The sequence below is a fragment of the Mirounga leonina genome, unplaced genomic scaffold (assembly GCF_011800145.1).
Source record: "Mirounga leonina isolate KUSES-001 unplaced genomic scaffold, KU_Mleo_1.0 Mir_126, whole genome shotgun sequence".
Lineage (NCBI taxonomy): Eukaryota > Metazoa > Chordata > Mammalia > Carnivora > Phocidae > Mirounga > Mirounga leonina.
Window position 1 is genome coordinate 6,314,262 of NW_023270314.1, and position 19,148 is coordinate 6,333,409.

At 43.4% G+C, this 19,148-nt stretch overlaps 1 pseudogene; it reads left to right on the forward strand.

Moving 5' to 3' along the window:
• Positions 1–16,823: 16,823 nt before the first annotated feature.
• LOC118008407 lies at positions 16,824–18,615 on the forward strand (annotated as a pseudogene).
• The last annotated feature ends 533 nt before the right edge of the window (positions 18,616–19,148 follow it).

The window sequence follows — 19,148 nt, forward strand, 5'->3', positions numbered from 1 at the left end:
CTGCTTGTCCTTCTGCAGTGATGACTGGACGGGCTTGATAGCAAGGACGCTGACAGCCTCTCTCTGATGGCAGATTGTCAGCATTCTTGACCCGGGCACTTCAAGAGCCTGGGAAAACACTTTGATTTCAATGTGGCTTTAAAAAACAAGATCCAGTTGAACCGAGCGACTGTGTAACATAGGTCCACAGAGCAGTTTTTGTAGGATTAGCTGGCCCTCAGGGCCCCTAAACAAATTCATGACGGTGTTGGTGTCATAATCAGGGGATCCTCTTATTTGTATGCATTTAACCTGACATAGAAAATCAATATTCTTACTTCAAAGTTATTGCACTGGGATTAACATGCGGAGCAGGGACAAGAGACAAAGAATGTGTGGGAATTAGAAATATGGAAAGAGTTGGGTGTGAAACAGAAGGGTATGTGAGTTGTTAAGGGTGGATGCAGGCAAGGCCCGGGGAGTGAAGAGCTCTTGCAAGACAAGGGAGGGCCAACGAACATATTTTTTGAAAGACTTCCTCAATTCATGCTTTCCTCAAGTACCAAAGAATATTTCCCTTTTTCTCAGGATGTAAAGTTCCTATGGACCTTTAAGGGTTTGATTTGTTTCTTTTTTTTTTTTTTAAAGATTTTATTTATTTATTTGACAGAGAGAGACACAGCGAGAGAGGGAACACAAGCAGGGGGAGTGGGAGAGGGAGAAGCAGGCTCCCCACAGAGCAGGGAGTCCGATGCGGGGCTCAATCCCAGGACCCTGGGATCATGACCTGAGCCGAAGGCAGCCGCTTAACCGACTGAGCCACCCAGGCGCCCGGGTTTGATTTGTTTCTAACAAGGGATTATGAACATAATTTTTTTAACACTTTTTTTAAAAAGTCTTATTTATTTAGTTTTGAGAGAGAGAGAGAGAAAGGGAGCCCAAGCAGGGGGAGTGCTAGAGGGAGAAGCAGGCTTCCCGCGGAGCAGGGAGCCCAATGCGCAGCTCGGCTGGATCCCAGGACCCTGGGATCATGACGTGAGCCGAAGGCAGACGCTTAACCGACTGAGCCACTCAAGCTCCCTGAACATCATTTTTTAAAAAAATAGAGATTAATTTGGAGGAAAAGAGAAATGAAGAATTAAGATTTCTTCTCTCTTTTGAAACCTCTCCTCTAAATGAGAAGAAAAGGGAAGTAAATGCAGAATAAAGGGGAACTTCTGTGAGTTTTCTATAGGCTCAAATCTTTTAAGAAACAGTTTCTGTAATTAGGCTTGAGTTTGAAAAGCTGACATTAGACTAGACTGCAGGAAGGGGTGAAGGCAGTCCCGTCTCTCCCAATGATACCAGCTGTTGATTCAGACAAGGTACAGAAAGTGCTTCACCCAGTGCCAAGTTCATAGTAAGTGCTCAACAAGGAAGAGCAACAATAGTAACAATGAGACTGTTGGATGTGGGCAGATCTTTTTGGGGTCTGGCGGGCAGACTTGCCATGATTTTTTGCACTTTTTTTTTTTTTTGTAAATAAAGATAATGTTAACAGCACACCTTAACAAAACTGGTTGCTAATTCACATATAAATAAGACACTTGTTTTAAAACAAGAATTAGGGAATACAGGCACCTATATAAAAATTGGTACTGTTTCTCCAGTGTTGTTAGCAGTGATTGATAAGCCTGATTCTACTCAGCCAATTTAGCTAAAAAATAAGCTTAAACTTATTTTTTCTGTAAGTAGGAGATGCCTTTAAGAAAATTTATGTGCAGGGCGTAGGGGCAGGCCTACAGGCGATACAAACAGCTATACTATAAGGTTTGCTCTCAAGAAATTGGCATCTGAAACCCTTTGGAAGATAAGACATAATACTATTGGTGGTCTAGTACTAATCATAGTTAAAAGAGTATTAGTAATAGTAGCAACAGCAACTAACATTTATTGGGTAATTACTAAGTGCCAGGCCCTACACTACATGTTTTATAGGAATTATCTTATTTGCTTAGTATAGAGAGATCTTTGATGTAGGTACTTCAATCGGCATTAGATTTGATGGTATTTAACAAGTAGCTCCAAATAAGCATATTAAGATAGAGATTTTCTTCTCCTTTATATAAAAGACATCTGGAGGTGGGCCGTTTAGGGCTGGTACAGTGACTTCTTGGTCATCATGGAACCACCTCCTTTTATCTTTCTTTTCCACCGCCCAGTTGGTACCGGGCTTATATCCTCACGATCCAAGATGTTTGCTGAAGTTCCAGACACATTATCTGAGTCGTGGACAAGAAGAAAGAGAAATTGGGAGCAGATCAAAAGGAACATTTTCCAGATAAGTATTTCTTTTTTAGAGAAATTTTGGTATCCCCATAGGATGACTTTCACTTACATCTTATTTTCCATCCAAAGTTGCAAGGAAGGCCAGAAATGTATCCCTTCAGCAAGGCATGTTGCCATCCCCACTAAAATCAGGGTTCTGTCAGCAAAGAAGGGGGCAAGAATGATTTTGGGGAAGAGAACTAGCAATCTCAACCATGGTTCTTATCACCCTCCAGTTCGTAGCTGAGAAATTGAGGATTGGGAATTGAAGACACTTGCCAGCAAACAGTGGGACCAGGATTGTCATTCAAGCATCTAACTCTATTGCCTTTGTGTTTAACCCCTATGCAAGCCATGCCCATATATTGGGGTGAAAATACAAGGCAGACCTCTCACAAGCATGGGGGGATGCTTAAAAACATCAACGTACAGTCTTTTACGTATTGTCACAATTCTTCCTAAGGTCTTACATGTTCCTTTCAAATATGATAGTGTTGTAATGATGTTCAATTGGTTCTTTTTTTTTTTTTAAGATTTTTATTTATTTATTTGTCAGAAAGAGAGAGACAGAGACAGAGACAGAGCACAAGCAGGGGGAGCAGAGGAAGAGGGAGATGCAGACTCCCGCTGAGCAGGGAGCCCGATGCGGGACTTGATTCCAGGACCCTGGGATCATGACCTGAGCCGAAGGCAGATGCTTAACCGACTGAGCCATCCAGGTGTCCCTAAATTGGTTCTTTTTTACATTTGAACAATTTAACTAGAAAGATTTTTAAAACAGAAAGATGAGGTCACTTTCATGCCTTTGTGGCAGAGTCCTATTGACATAGGAGAGATATAAGACAGATCTAAGGTTTCAGAGGAATCCGGGGCACTGAAGGTGGCTCTCCATCAGTGCTGCTTGGGTATTTTACGGCAGCCAGCCCTTTTAGAGATCTCACGTCCACCCACATTTGAAGGTTCCATGACAAGATCCTAATCAGGGAAACAGGAAAAGAAATGAATGATTTTCATTCATGCTCGACAAGAGGTGCACACTTAGTGTTTATTATATGTTGAGAGCTTATTCTTTAAGGAGTTCCTTCAAGGGTCAGTACAGTAGTGCAAAGACTCTTGGAGTCTAGACTTGGCTTTGCTGCTAATGAGCTGTATGATCCTAAGCAAATGACTTTGCCTAAAGATATGTCTTCGATTGCTCCCTTTCAGTGATAATATTTTACAATTATTAGTTATTTGTAAACTCAACTGCCTTTCTTTGAAAAGAGTAGAAGCTTTAAATTTGGAGGACCTGGGTTCTACTCCTAGCTCTGCCTCTCCTAAGCTGTGTGACTTTGCACGAGTCACCTCACATACTTGAATTTCAGTTTCCTTACCTGTAAAATGGGAATAATGAAACTTGTCCCATAGAGCTATTGTGAAGATTAAAATAAATAGTATTTGTGAAAGTGCTTTGCATAGTAGTACATGATCAGTAAATGCAATCAATATATGTTATTAACCCAACGTAACAGTTCTTTTTTAGTACTTAATGCATTATATCTATTTTATACCCAATTAAGAGAGAGAGAGAGATATTGATATTTTATGTCATCTCTATCTGCATTGGGAGAGACAGTAAAGGAAGGGATTTCTAGCTTATACCCATAGGTCAATATATGGTCTCTTCTGTTCATCTAGTTAGGTTTAGATACAACACCAAAGACCTTTCCCCTGCTGGGAAGCCTGTGTCTATTCAGGCAAAACATCTAGGAAGAGCTTGTCTCTGGTGTATGCTAAAGAGCATCCCCATCTCATGACCTCTTTATTTCCATCCACTGGAGCCACAGACATTGAAATCTCTATCAGCTTACAAGACCATCTGTCTTTATTCTGTACTTTCCCCTCATCCTTTCTTTAGGAAAAAGAAGGATCTACAACAAGACATGCTTACTTGGTAGGGTTTTGTTTTGTTGTTGTTTCAACAGTCCAATATGCCTTCAACTCAACCTCCTTCAACTCCTATCCAATGAAAACCCAGCTGTACGATGAGAACTGCTGATCAGAATGATGAAAGACATTAGTGACCCAAGTGCCCGATTATTCCCTAGACCTGGAATAAATGCTAGCATGATCTAGAATTATTTTCTACATGCTGGCCTGAAATGAAAATGGGTACTTCTCAAAGACTTGATTTAGGCAGAAAATGTATTGAGCTGACTCCTCTATTACCTGAACACTCTAGTGAGCAGTGTTTACCTTCAATAATGTAACCAGAGACAATAATGATTGAGGAAACACTAAAGATGTAATTATAGTAGTTACTATTTTGTTCCAGCATTTGCTTTATGACATGTCCTTTATCTTAACAGTGCTACTAGGTAGGTAGTGTTATCTCCCTTCTTCTGATAAGAAAATAGAAGCTTACAGAAGTTAAATAAGTTCCCAAGATCAGAAGGCAATGACACAGATCTGGGACACTCCAGAGACTCTGTTCCTTCCACAACAGGAGGCTGACTTCCAGCCCTTCAGACTTAGCGGGAATGGTGGAGCCCAAGCACAGATGGGCTCATCTTTTCCTGGGGAGAGAGGGCCTTGGCAGAGGGCAGCTGTGAGGCCAGGATGACTTTCCAGAGAAGAGTGTGGTGCCAGAGGCCATCATGCAGCCTGCAGATTCTCTTCCCAGACCACCCTGCTAAGCAGTCTGTGAGCTTTGAAGTTATCATTTTAGTTACGGAATGATGCGGTTATGGATCAAGGGGAAAAAACATAACGACTAGTTTCATTTAGCATTTATTTAAAAAAAAAAAACACACATGCCTTTATAGGGAATGGAATGGAAGTCTTGTCTCCCAACTGCAACAACAGGATGACTTCCTGGGGAATTAATGGGAACATCTTGTCATCCCAGAGACCCGCCCACCTTGCCAAGACTGAACCCTTGGCCTTATCCAAGGAAGACACATAAATCACAGTGAATGGGAAGAAAGGCTGGGGGGCAGACTGTGGGGTGTGGGCACTTGCACAGAACATAAGTGCAAAGGAGCTAAAATCTAGACAGGGGGTGGGGGCTCAAGACCTGGCCCACTCACCATGCTGCCTTCACCTTGTTCTCACCAACCCTTGATTTTATTTGATTTTTTGGTAATTTATCAAATTTGGCTCCTTGTGTCTCATTTGCCTTTAGAGTCTCTGCAGAGCCCCAGAGCAGAGCTGCCTCCCTCAATCTGCAGAACAAAGGCTCAGGAGAAGCTGTGGAATCCAGGTTTGCTCTTTGGGTGTGAGAGGCACCTCCTCTCATAAGGGGGAACCCTCTATCTCCCACTGGGAGGAAGTGTGAATGTGTAGAAGACATTTTCCTAGGATGACTAGTTTCCTAAGGAATGTGGAAGTTACAGAGAGGGCAGACATGTAAACAGTAAGACAGACTTCGCTAGGAAGCAGAAAGGGGAAAGGTTTTGAGTGCAGATGCAAATTCTAGCCCTTACAAAGAGAAAATTAAGGGTGAGTAGCCTGGAAGCGTAAGGAGGCTCTCACATTTTTATCTGATTCCATCCGTGATTCCTTCTACAGCAGGTGATGATGTTGCCCAGCAGTGAGCTTTTTCCAAGAGTTGCGTTTCTGTACTCCCCACTCCACCCCCACCTTGGTCTGCCTGCAGCCTTATCCCTCCAAGACCTCTGCACTTGACATCTGGGCAGTCTGCCTACTCTGTGGATGGGGACCTTCCCTTTTGACTCCTGCTCACAGTCTGTGCCTCCCCCCGCCCACTCCTTTCCACATGATCTGCTGTCACTGCACGTCTGACCTTTTAACATGAGGGTGCTCACAGTACTTTCTAGAAGGAGGCTTCTCTCATGGAGTGCATGGCCCTGAGAGGGTTAGGATCCCAGGGAAGGAGCAGCTCCAGTTTCCCTGGTGGTGAGCACGTGCAGTCAAAGTATATGATAGCACATCACCAACTAAGGCAAGAAGCTGGAGATGGAAATGGGGTTCAGTGGAGGATCAGGATCACAGATGGCAGAGAAAAGAATGAAGCCTTGTGGGAACCCACAGGTGGGAGTAAGCACGCATGGCACAAAGGAAAAAGAGCTGAGCCAGTCTCCATTAGTATTATGGTCTTCTTAAGAAATCCTAATGTCCCCAGACCCCCGATCATGGAGATACATGCGTGGGCAATGCTGACAGTGTATTTGGTTGGACCCCAACCCGCTCACTTTTGCCTCCTCCTCTTTTCCCCTAGAAGGTCGGGACAAGATGACTCTGCTGGATGCTTGGTGCTGACCGTTCAGTCAAAGCTATTATCAGCATGACTGCTGCCATGTCCTCTGTCACGGCTGTCTTGGGTTTGTCCCTCCAGTGACCACAGGGCCTTTTGAGATCTTGGAGTTGAGTCTGGCTCTTTCAGTTTATACCATCACCACTGAGGAACTTTGAGAGGCCTCCCAGGCCTGGGCCATATGTCATTTGTGACCCCAGCGTGTGTGATACTGAAAAGTGTCCATCAGCAGAGGTTCCCCACACAGGACCTGCCCTTAGCTGCCTTCCTCCTGGGTGGTCCCCAATCATCAGTTTATCTTTCTTACCTCCCCACTGCTGTCCCAGGAAATCAAGGCAGCATTTGCTCAGGGGTGTTAATCCCAGTCTACCAGGTGTCTACTGTCAAGACCAAAGTCCCTTTGCTGTTTTTTTCTGGGAGCCTTAGGACTTCCTCACACAGATAGAGGACTCCTGGTAGCCTATCCCGTTTCACAGTTTCCAAAATAAGCATGTAAATTAGTACCCTACAGTGACATATAATTTAAAAAGTAGCAAAATCATTCTTTATGGATAGACTTGTAGAGACCAGGCCAGACTTGTGTTTTTAGGCAAAAACAGAGACTATTTCAATGAGGTCTTATTAGGCCCTGAGCTATTTTTGAGGTTGAGTGCTGGGAATCCTTTTAGTAATACAAGGCAGAATCCCTTTGGGCATATTGGACCACCCCCAGAGATACAAAGTGGATTGCAGAGGCATTCCAAAGAGAGGCTGGGAAAAACCTGACAGGAAGTATTCCCAGAACACTCTACTCCCCAAGTCCCTTTTGGCTAATGACTAGGGCATAACTGTAAACACAGCAGAAGGGTTCAAAGAAGAGCGATTTGTATATGCAAACGTCAGCTACTCAGCAAACAGAAAAAATGCCCTCCTGGCTTTTGCCAAACTCATAGCACCCCGTATATCAGGGCATTCTGACTTTAATCAAGGAAACATGCATGTCTATTACCCACGGCCATGTCTAAGCCCCACATACAGCCCTCCAAACATGCCGCCCCCCCCACCCCCCAGCGGGCTCCATCTTTCAGCCAGATTTTCCTGGCATTGGGAAGAAGAGTGATGGCTGAGACATGAGAAAAGGGGAAAAGGAGGCCAAGATGGTCAGGTTACTGGATCTCATTTGATGTCCACACAGGGTGGGTTTCTGGTGGTCATGGTCTTGACATTCATGACCTTGCTGATCACCCAGTTAATACTGCTCAGCAGCACCTGGCCTCACAGAACAAGACATATGTGCGCTTTGGAATTAGATAAGCCAAGAGCCAAACTCAGCTCTATCACTCAGTAGACTTGATAGCTTACCGGACCTGTTTTCTCATCTGTACAATAGGACCGATAATTCCTGATCCAAGAATAGGCCTCATTTTGACATTATAAATAAATATATTTTAGGGCTTGACATACAGGAGATAAATACTGCTATTGTTATTACCCTTCGAGTACTTCCACAAGTATTATAAAGTAGTGACTGGTCAGTGAGTGCTTACCATATGCTGGGGATTGGATTAAATATTGTAAATACACCCATTTTGTGATCACCCTTCTATTATAAAACTTGTTTTTTTTCAAACCATGATTTTTTTTTTAAAGATTTTATTTATTTATTTGAGAGAGAGAGAGTGAGAGAGCACAAGAGGGGGGAGCGGGAGAAGCAGACTCCCCGCTGAGCAGGGAGCCCGATGCGGGACTCGATCCCGGGACTCCAGGATCATGACCTGAGCCGAAGGCAGTCGCTTAACCAACTGAGCCACCCAGGCGCCCCTCAAACCATGATTCTTAATACAGTGGAGTATTGCTATATGTCAGTCTAGCTAAATAAGAATCTCAGCCAGAAAAGGGAGGTTTGAATAGACTGACATTTCTGTTTGCATTTGTTTATTTGAAATTCACTCATATTTTACAAGTGATCTCTATTTGCACCTAGAAACGATATCGTATTTCAGCAAGCGTTAATCCTGACTGTTTCTAAACTTCTACATGATGTTAAGAATTGGGACAGTTGGCTCTATGGGCTAGATTAAAAACCTAGAGGTAAAAGGATAAACAAACAAACAAAAACCACCCCCACCCCCCCAAAAAACCCTCTACTTTTAGGTAAACAATTAATTGAAACCTAAGTATTGGGTATCAACTGTTTCAATTATTCTACTATCTGACATAATCTTCCTCGACTCTGCTTCTATATAGATACAACTCTTTTATGCCACCTTACACTTCTCCAAAATTTCTGGGCTCTTTAATAAGGGGACAGGAAACATTTGCTATTCTGGACCCTGTCTGTAAAGAGTCTAAAATCATTAGCTTGTGATCCATCATGTGCCAACACATTTTGTTTGTTAGGAGTCGATAGCTTTGATGATTCTCACGCCAAGTGCCCCGCTCTAATTGAGAAGTGCAAGGGCGCCCAGTGAAATAAAAATCTCCAAGTGGGGTATGGGTAACCAGCATGGGGGGCTGTGTCTGTGGTAGAGCTAACTCACAGCTCCATCCCTGCTTTCCTGCAGGTGTCTGGGAAACACTGTTTGCCCCGTGCCTCCCCTGTGATAGAAAGATTTGATTTTAAGTCATTCAATCTCTCTAGCAGGTCGAGGTGATCTCCTTTTCCTGGGATACACATTGAGGGTTCAATACATTTTCCTCGGACATACAGTTATTAGATGAGGGCTTACAATGGGGTGGGAAAAATGAAGGAAGCAGACATGGATCCATTCGCGGTGACAGACTATGGTAAGATGCTTCCTGTGTCATACCTCTTTTGATTCCCACAATAAACTGTACATTAGTTATTGTTATCTGAACTTTACTGATGAGGAAACAGAGAGGTCAAGAAACTTCCCAAAACACTTGGCAGCACCATCAGGATTCAAACCAGCGTCTTTCCAATATTCACTCTGGTATTCCAGACGAGTGGCACATTCAGAATAACTTGGGATATGGGTAGTAAGAACATTGACTTTGTTGTTAGAGTTCATGGATTCCAGTCCCAGGTCCTCCATTGTGTGATCCTGGGCAATTTCATGCCTCTATAACTCAGTTTCTCATCTAGAAAAAAGGGAAAATAAGAATAATAATAGTAGTAGCAGTAATACTTACCTCAAAGATTCGCTGGGAGGATTAAATGCACATAAACCTTAGCACCCAGGGAAACCTTAAAACGTACCACCTGTTACTCGTGCTCTTTTTATTGATGAAGGACATCACTAGGTTTATTGAGAAGGATACCACAACAGTGCTTTTTCACAGCATCTTGTTAGAGACTTCATTACCAGAGGTAGGCTAAGAGAGATGGTAACAGTATTTAATTTAGGATGACAGAAGTAAGGGTTCACAAGACTTTCAGTACTCACTGGAGGGAATTTAAGTGCAGTGAAAACACAAAATCTGTGCCTGGGAGTCTTGAGCAGCAGTTGGGTTGGACTGATGTGAGGCCCAGGGGGATGGAGGAAGGAGCCCTGCTCTGCTTCCAGCAGCAAAGGGAGCTCTGGGGGGATTCCTATTCTGGCTGCCTCTGAAGGACTTATTGACAAGGAGTAGTGGCTTTTGTCACCACTTACCCCAAGCTGTGGTCCCTTATAGCTATTTCCTTTTTTTTTTTTTTACTCTTTTAAAAAAAAAGATTTTATTTATTTGTCAGAGACAGAGATAGAGACAGAGAGAGCACAAGCAGGGGGAGTGGCAGGCAGAGGGAGAGGGAGAAGCAGGCTCCCCTCTGAGCAAGGAGCCTGATGCGGGACTTGATCGCAAGACCCGGGGATCATGACCCAAGCCGAAAGGCAGACGCTCAACCAACTGAGCCACCCAGGCGTCCACCTTGTAGCTATTTCTGAGCCAATCCTTGGGAAATGGTGTGAATGGTGGTGGCGATGGGGTGTGTGTGTGCATGTGGTGTTTGTGTATATTTAAACACACATGTTTGTGTATGTGTGCATGTATGTTTGAGAATACTCGAGAAACAAGAAACCACCGTTACGTGATTCTAGTCTATCATCTCTCTCCCTATTCATTCAATACATATTAAAAAATATTGAATAATTCAATATTTCATTATTTCATTTACTCACCAAATATTTATTGACTATTTCTTACTTGCCAGGAACTTTGATAAAGTCTGTGTTAGAAACTTGAGTAAGACACAATTCTCTGCTCCAAATGAGCTGATAGATAGATAGACAAATGTACGTATGTATGTATATATGTATGTGTGTGTGTGTGTGTGCGTGTGAGTATGTATGTTACTGGAGGAGTCTGCAGAGGTTCTTCAGATAATTAGTTCTCTACCTGTCAGGAAAGAATGTGAAATTCAGTTAATAGCAAACCATGGATTTTGCCCCCAAATTAGACATAGACAAACACCTTATAAAATACAAATGCTGTTGGAGTAATGGGTTGAAATGCATTCAGGTTACTGTGTATGTAATCAGTGTGCCTGAAAATGACTGACTTGAATCTGTCTGATTTAAGTATAGGATAAGGGGTGTGGATATGGGTGGACAGTGATAGCTGTTGAAGAGGCCAGAGTGGAAGACAAACCTCCTACTTGGCCTTGTATGATGTCAGTTCACCCTTGGGAGGGCAGCACCTGGGGGACACTTTCCTCCTGCCTGTCTCTATAAATATCCTTTTGTGTTGGTGGCACCACTTTCCTTCAAATAAAAAAACATGCTATTTGGGGCGCCCGGGTGGCTCAGTCGTTAAGCGTCTGCCTTCGGCTCAGGTCATGATCCCAGGGTCCTGGGATCGAGCCCCACATCGGGCTCCCTGCTCGGCGGGGAGCCTGCTTCTCCCTCTCCCACTCCCCCTGCTTGTGTTCCCTCTCTCCCTGTGTCTCTCTCTATCAAATAAATAAATAAAATCTTTAAAAGCAAAACAAAACAAAACCCAGGCAATTTGCTATAAGGCAGTTTTTAAGGATTTGTTAATCAACCCATCACTCTATTAATCTGTTGCCCAAGGAGCGCTCCTGTCTCAGTTACAACCATTCCCTGAGGAGAAAGCGACTAAGAAGCCTTGGAACCTCTTAGACGGTGTAACATGTGTGGGATTTGCCCAGGTTGGTGAAATTCAAGCTGAATTTACTTAGTACTGAAAAGCAGTACTAAGTCTAATGAAAGATGAAAAGGTAGATTAACCTACCAAATAATTAGCTCTGACAATAAGGTGTAAATATAGTCTTCCCTCCAGCCTCTTGGGTTCTCAGGAAGACTCCAAGCTGACTTCCGGACTCTCTGGGGGAGAGGGTGAACGGACAGGCTCCGGAAGGCCTTCGGTGCCAAGCATAGCAGCCCCACCCTCCTGGCGGTCTGTCCTCAGACATACTCTGGTTGTCTCAGTCTCGGTTTCTCATCTGCAAAATGAGGATGCTAAGACCCATCTCATAGAGTTCGATGTTGAAAGAGCCAAGTGAGATCTTACCCACAGTTATGTGATCTTGGGCAAGTTATTTAAATACTTTATGTCTCAGTTTATCCATCTGTGAACTGTGGATAATGTGGATAATAGAAGTATCCACCTAGGGCGCCTGGGTGGCTCAGTTGGTTAAGCGACTGCCTTCAGCTCAGGTCATGATCCTGGAGTCCCGGGATCGAGTCCCGTGTCGGGCTCCTTGCTCGGCGGGGGGTCTGCTTCTCCCTCTGACCCTCTTCCCTCTCGTGCTCTCTGTCTCTCATTCTCTTTCTCAAATTAAAAAAAAAAAAAAAAAGAAGAAGTATCCACCTAACGGAGTGAATTAATGGAGAGAATTAAAATTAGTTAATATACACAGTATACATAAAGTGCTCAGAGCAGTTACTGGCACATAATCAGCATGATGATGATGATGATCATCATCATCATCATGTAAAGCATTTGATGGTCCTCAATAAGTGGTAGTTCTTATTTTATTATTTTTTTCTCTAATCCCAGGCATGTCATTTTGTTAGAGCCCTGCTTTTATCATGCAGCTTTCTAACTAGATTACCTAGGATTATTATTTTAAACTGTGGTAACAGAAAGACCTGAAAGTATCAGCACAATGAATATTTTTTCCTGTAATGGTCCAGGATGCATCAAGATTGGAGGTAGGGCTCTGCTTCCCAAAGCCACTAGGGGATCCATGTTCCTCCCTACCAGTCTCTCCATACGTTTGCTTCAGATTCAGATTCAACTAATGCTGGTGGGCCTATTAGATGACAGACACTTACAATCACATTTACAACAACCCTGTGAGGTGAGCATTATTACGTCAATTTTATGGATGAGCAGTCTGAACTCAGAGAGCTGAAATCATTTGCTTACAGTCAGAATCTGCCCACTACTCTTCCTTTCTTCCAATCCCATAGCATTTAGAGTCTCTACCAAATCAGTTAGTATTCAATCCTCCCTTTTATAAGAATGCTTCTTGCTTCCCCAATAAAAGTGGAGCTAAAGCTTCTAGGTCAAGCATGGGGACTCTCTTTGTTTTTCAGATCCCTGGAATGTTCTTACACAGGCTGGTTAACGTCAGGATTACTTGAACCTGAATGTAACAAAAGTCTCACTGATGAATTTACTAATGGATCTTTATAACTTAGGTGTTAGCCTTCATTCAGGCCAAACCCAAGACCGTTCAGACTCAAAGTTACGTACAAACTTCTTTCTTTTTCTTCCTCTTAGTGCATGTTGAAAGAAACGCTGTCTCCTGAGGACATATACATATGCTTTGCCCCAAGTTTCTCACCCCCACTCCCCCAGGCCCCCCATTACTTGAAAAATGAACCTTGAAAAAATGAACCTTAAGCAGAAATTTGAAAAAATGAACCTTAAGCAGAAATTCACAGCTGTGATTTTCCGTGTCCAACTTCCCGTGTTTGACATGAGGGGGAAAGACTGGAAATGCTAGCTCCCTGACCACTGAAAGGTACTCGCAGTCTTTTCTTTGTGATCCCTTTGGGTGCTGGAAGGTCCTCAGAGCCAGCGGCTCGGGAAAGAAAACCAATGGGGCCTCAGATGATGATGATCCTAAGGGCCTGGTCAAGAGCGAGGAAATGGTAGTGGGGAGCTTTCTTGCTTTGTTGTGCTTCCCCCCTCTTCAGAGACTTTTAGTACAGTTGTCTAAAGCTGGTTACGATAAAACAAACATTACGAATGTCAGGGAGATTGTATTGCACTGGGGTTCTCTGGCTCCCTCTGTCTCACAGCTGCAAGTGCTGCCTCTTCCGTGTTATTAATTTAGAGGTAATCAGGTTTACATTTGCAGCTGTGCAGCATATGTTTTCCTCACACAGTCATGGCCATGGGCACCAGGACGATTAAGACTGGAAAAAATGCTAGCGTTTTTTTCCCCTCCTCTGAGGAATTAATGATGTTTTTCCTTTTAATGCTTGGTTTTGTGTGATTTTATCAATAGAGTATGGCAAACGTGTTTTGAGCACCTCCCATGTGTCCGAGCTATAGGTTTTTTAATAAATGTGATCACTTTGAAATATACCATCTTGGTTTTTTAAAAAATGGTTCTAATTTTATTAGCGGAGAGAGAGCCGAGGGCCTGAACTGCTAAATGGTAGGAGACAGGATGTGAAGTTAGGCACAGAAGGACACCTGTAACGCTGCAGTTGGACTGTCACATCAGGAAAAAGCTGATTAGGTATTTCCAGTTGGAATTTGCTATTTCCTTTTCCAATTTCAGTGGAACTCTAAATCGTCCTTAGGTTGCTTTGATAGAAAAGTCCATACTGCTATAATCTGGTTTCTGACTCAAACACAAAAACCGTCTTTACTTTTTTGGATAATCTTGTACAATTTAGCAGACTACGGATTCCTTTGAAAGAGATTTTAACTGAATTATGGTGTGCAGAGGAGAGATAAGCCAGGAACAAGTCTTGCATCAGAGAGATCCTGAACCGCAGGATGTGCTTTTGGTGTCTAAGCTCCCCTGTTTCTTTCTCCATTCAGTGCAATCATTCTCTTGCATTAAATAAGACTATCAATACAAATAAAATTCACTTGAAGAGTTGCCTAGCTAAATTAACCCCTGTATGAAATGGTGCGTATTCAGCAAAGATGCAATTTCATTTGACTTTGTTTTTTGTTTTTTTGTTTTTTTTAATTAGCTTTTCACTAGCTTTCTGAACATCAGGGAGCAGGCCTTCATGCTAAAAGATGATCTAGCTCGGGGGTGGGCAGACTACAGCCCTTGAGCAACTCCTGCCACCACCTGCCGATTTGTGTACTTGTCTCCAGCTGCTTCTGCATACCGATGGCGGGGACAAATAGTGGTAGACTTGGAGAGGCTACAGATGAGGCTAGCTTTGTGGGCGTATGACTTGTGCGGTGACCCAGAGCCCCAGGCTTAGCGCGGTGACCCGGAGCCCCAGGCTTAGCAGGGTCTTGTGCTTAGCAGGGTCCATACCCCACAAAGTATGTAGCTGGAGCAGATGACAGAGACTATATGGCCTGAAAAGCCTAAAATATTCATTGTCTGGCCTTTTACAGAAAAGTCTGCTGATCCTTCATTTAGCTAATCTTCTGTTTTTATAGTTGTAATTATTTAAATCATTTAATGTGTATAAGAATGAACTGGAGAACATGTTTAAAATGTAATTACTCAGAGATTCTGGTTCGACCAAGGTCTCTTGTGTGGCCCAGGTATCTACATTTTAAAAAAGCCCAGCAGCCCTCAGCTGACAGCCAGCAATGAAACAGGGACCTCAGCCCTACTACCGTAAGGAACTGAATTCTGCCAACAATCTGAATGAGTGTGGAAGTGGATTCTCCCTTAGAGCATCCAGATAAGATCTCAGCCTGGCCAACGTCTTGATTTTAAGCCTTGTGAGACCCTAAGCAGTGAACCCAGCTACACCTGCCCAGACTTCTGACATTCAGAACCATGAGCTAATAAATGAGTTTTGTTTTTTTAAGCAAAAAATAAAATAAAATTAAGAAGCCCAGTGATGGTTCTCAGGTGGCTGCTTCTTGGGCCACCCCTGGAGAAATCCTGGGGGCCTTTCTCACCTTTGTTTGGGCTATCTCATTAGATATAGGCTCACCGATTCACTTGCCACTAGCCCGCCCTTCTCCAACCCATATTTTATACTGCGGTCAGGGTAATCGCCCCCAAACCCTCCTTTTGACCTCTTACTGCTTTGCTAAAGATCTTTTCATAGTTATCCAATCTCTGCAGAACAGAGCCCCAACTCATGTGTTTGGCATTAAAAAAAATCCTTCCACTCTGGCTTCCACAAAATCCATTTCCAAATGTCTCCCCGCCCTGAGCCTGGTACAGAGGTAGCAAGTGATTGTGTACCCTCCTATGAGTCTCAGAATCCTCACCCTGAAAACTGAGACAATAATGAATATGATGCACTAAGAAGAAACACAGCAGCCTTTCTCCTGTATGCTTGCCCCAAATGTATGAGCTCATTCTAATCATGAGAAAACAGCAGACAAACCCAAATCAAGGGATATTCTACATAATGACTGACAAGTACTCTTCAAAAGTGTCAAGGTCATGGAAGACAGGGAAGATGGAGAAACAGTCACAGGAGACCAAGGAGACATGACAGTGAAATGCAATGTGGGATCCTGGATTGATCCGGAACCAGAAAAAGGACATTAATAGAGAAAGTGGTGACATTTGATGAAGGCGTATTTTCCAGTTAATAATACTGCACCTGTTAATTTCCTGTGTTTTGATAATCGTACCTCAGTTACATAAGGTTTGTTAAGGGAAGCAGGGTGAGGGATATAAGAAAATTCTCTAGACTATTTTTGTGACTTTCATGTAAGCCTAAAATTAGTTCAAGATAACAAGTTAAAGAGGTGGAAATAATAAGATACGCATTACGGGGTTGTAAGAAGTGAGAAAATAACAGCTAACTTCTGAGGACGTTTAATAGGTGCCAGACATGGAGAACTTCACATGCACGTAAGTCATCCCAAGAACCATGTGTAGTAGGTAATACTTTTCTCAGGTGCAGCACCTGCACTTAGTAAGGTCTCCCTGAGTCCCAGGAAACTTTCTTCTATTCACTGCTTCCCAAACGTGTCCACTTTTAGAGTCTCTGTAAAGCCTGTTGGGGCTCCTCTTGGCACTTTGGACTTCTAGAACTCCTATTGTCTGTAAAATTCATTTAGCACGAACTTTGTGCAACTTGGTATTGTTAATTTTCTATGTCTTGTCATTCCAGCGAGAAATGATCCTCTTGAAAGCAGAAGATTTGGATAACTCACAGTGCCTCACACCAAGAATCTTGGATAGCACACACTGCTTGCACCAATAATCTTGGCTATCCTGGGATGCCTTTCGTCAGGAATTTCCCAAGTACCTCATCATCCTCAGATTTCCAGGGCCCCCAGGTTCATCTTGCTTGGGCTTGGGGCAGGATCCCCAGCCTTACTGGAATCGGAGACATTTGTTTCTAGCACAGTGAGGGAGTATTAGCAGTTGGCTTCTTGGATGGTTTCCTGGAAAAGCACACATTGCAATCTGACTTCTAGAGTGACATTCAGCCATTACACTTTCTAAAAATTGTTAAAAAACACATAACAGGTGGTTCAGATTTCTTTTTTTCATCCTTGTCATCCTTCCTGCCACCTCCAGGGCTATGACCACAGCTCTGACTCTGACCCATCTTGCTTTAGCCACTCGAACAACCACTGCCGGGAGACACATGAACCTCCTGTACCGACTAGAGTTGGGGAGAAAGAAGGAGAAAACAAATGGACCAGATGCTGCCAGCAAGCTGCCCCTGGCAACACCTCACACTCAGTGCCAGTTAAAATTATTGAAGTTAGAACTAAAGACTGCCTTCTCATGGGGGAAGAATTCATTAGAAATCAGGAACAAATGAAGCCTTTAGAAGAAAAGCAAGAGGAGGAGAGATCTAAGGTGGATGATCTGAGGGTGACCCCAATGTCAGTAGGAACCTTGGAAGACATCACTGATGACAATCATGCCATGGTGTCTACATCTGTGGGCTCAGAACACCATGTCAGCATTCTTTCCTTTGTGGACAAGGATCTGCTGGAACCAGGCTCCTCCATCCTGCTCAGCCACAAAGTGCATGCCGTCGTAGGCGTGCTCACGGATGACATGGATCCCTTGGTTCTAGTGATGAAGGTAGAAAAGGTGCCCCAGGAAACCTATGCTATCGGGGGGTTGGACAACCAAATCCAGGAAATTAAGGAATCGGTGGAGCTTCCTCTCACTCATCCTGAATATTATGAAGAGATGGGTATAAATCTCCCAAAGGGGGTCATTCTCTATGGTCCACCTGACACAGGTAAAACCTTATTAGCCAGAGCAGTAGCAAACCAAACCTCAGCCACTTAAGAGTGGTTGGCTCTGAAATTATTAAGAAGTACCTACGTGATGGGCCCAAACTCATTTGGGAATTGTTTCGAGTTGGGGAAGAACACGCACCATCCATCGTGTTTATTGATGAAATTGATGCCATTAGAACAAAAAGATATGACTCAAATTCTGATGGTGAGAGAGAAATTCAATGAACAATGTTGGAACTGTTGAACCAGTTGGATGGATTTGATTCAAGGGGTGACATGAAAGTTATCATGGCCACAAACGGAATAGAAACTTGGGATCCAGCACTTATCAGACCAGGCCCCACTGACAGGAAGATTGAGCTCCCCCTGCCCGACGAAAAGACTAAGAAGTGCATCTTTCAAATCCACACAAGCAGGTTGACGTTGGCCAATGATGTGACCCTGGACGACTTGATCATGGCTACAGATGACCTCTCTGGTGCTGACATCAAGGTGATCTGTACAGAAGCTCGTCTGATGGCCTTGAGAGAACATAGAATGAAAGTAACAAATGAAGACTTCAAGAAATCTAAAGAAAATGTTCTTTATAAAAAGAAGGCACCCCTGAGGACTGTATCTCTATTGGGCCATAGCTGCCTTCAAGGAAATAATCAGGGGTGTCCCGACCCCATGAAGGGATGAGGTTGGGGAAGTTGCCCAGAGGAACCCACGTTCCAGTTATCTTTCTAAGCAAAACCTCCTGTACCTTTTTGAGCGTGATGTGTAGGACTCCCCCAGGCTGCCTTCATCTGTTGGTCACATGCGGTGCTCTCTCCCCGATAAAGCATGCTCCTTCTCAAAAAACACGTAACATAAAATTTACCAGCTTAACCATTTTTATGTGTACAATTATGTAGTGTTAAGTACATATTGTTGTGAAGTAGATCACGCTCATACATTTTTTTAACCTCTAAAAATACTTCAGTTATCCAGAATAGATGACAAACTCTCACTACTTAACAATGAAAGAAAAAACAATAAAGTCATTCAATAAAAAAATGGGCTAAAGACAAACTGACATTTCACCAATGAAGATATACATATGACAGATAAGCACATGAAAAGATATTCAGCATCATTAATAATCAGGGAAATGAAAATTAAAACCTCACTGAGATATCAAAGTTGAAGATACCAAGTGGGTGGCTTAGCGTCTGCCTTTAGCTTGGGTCATGATCCCAGGGTCCTGGGATCGAGGCCCACGTTGAGCTCCCTGCTCAGTGGGGAGCCTGCTTCTCCCTCTCCCTCTGCCATTTCCCCCCACACGCCCTGTGCTCTCTCTCTCTCAAAT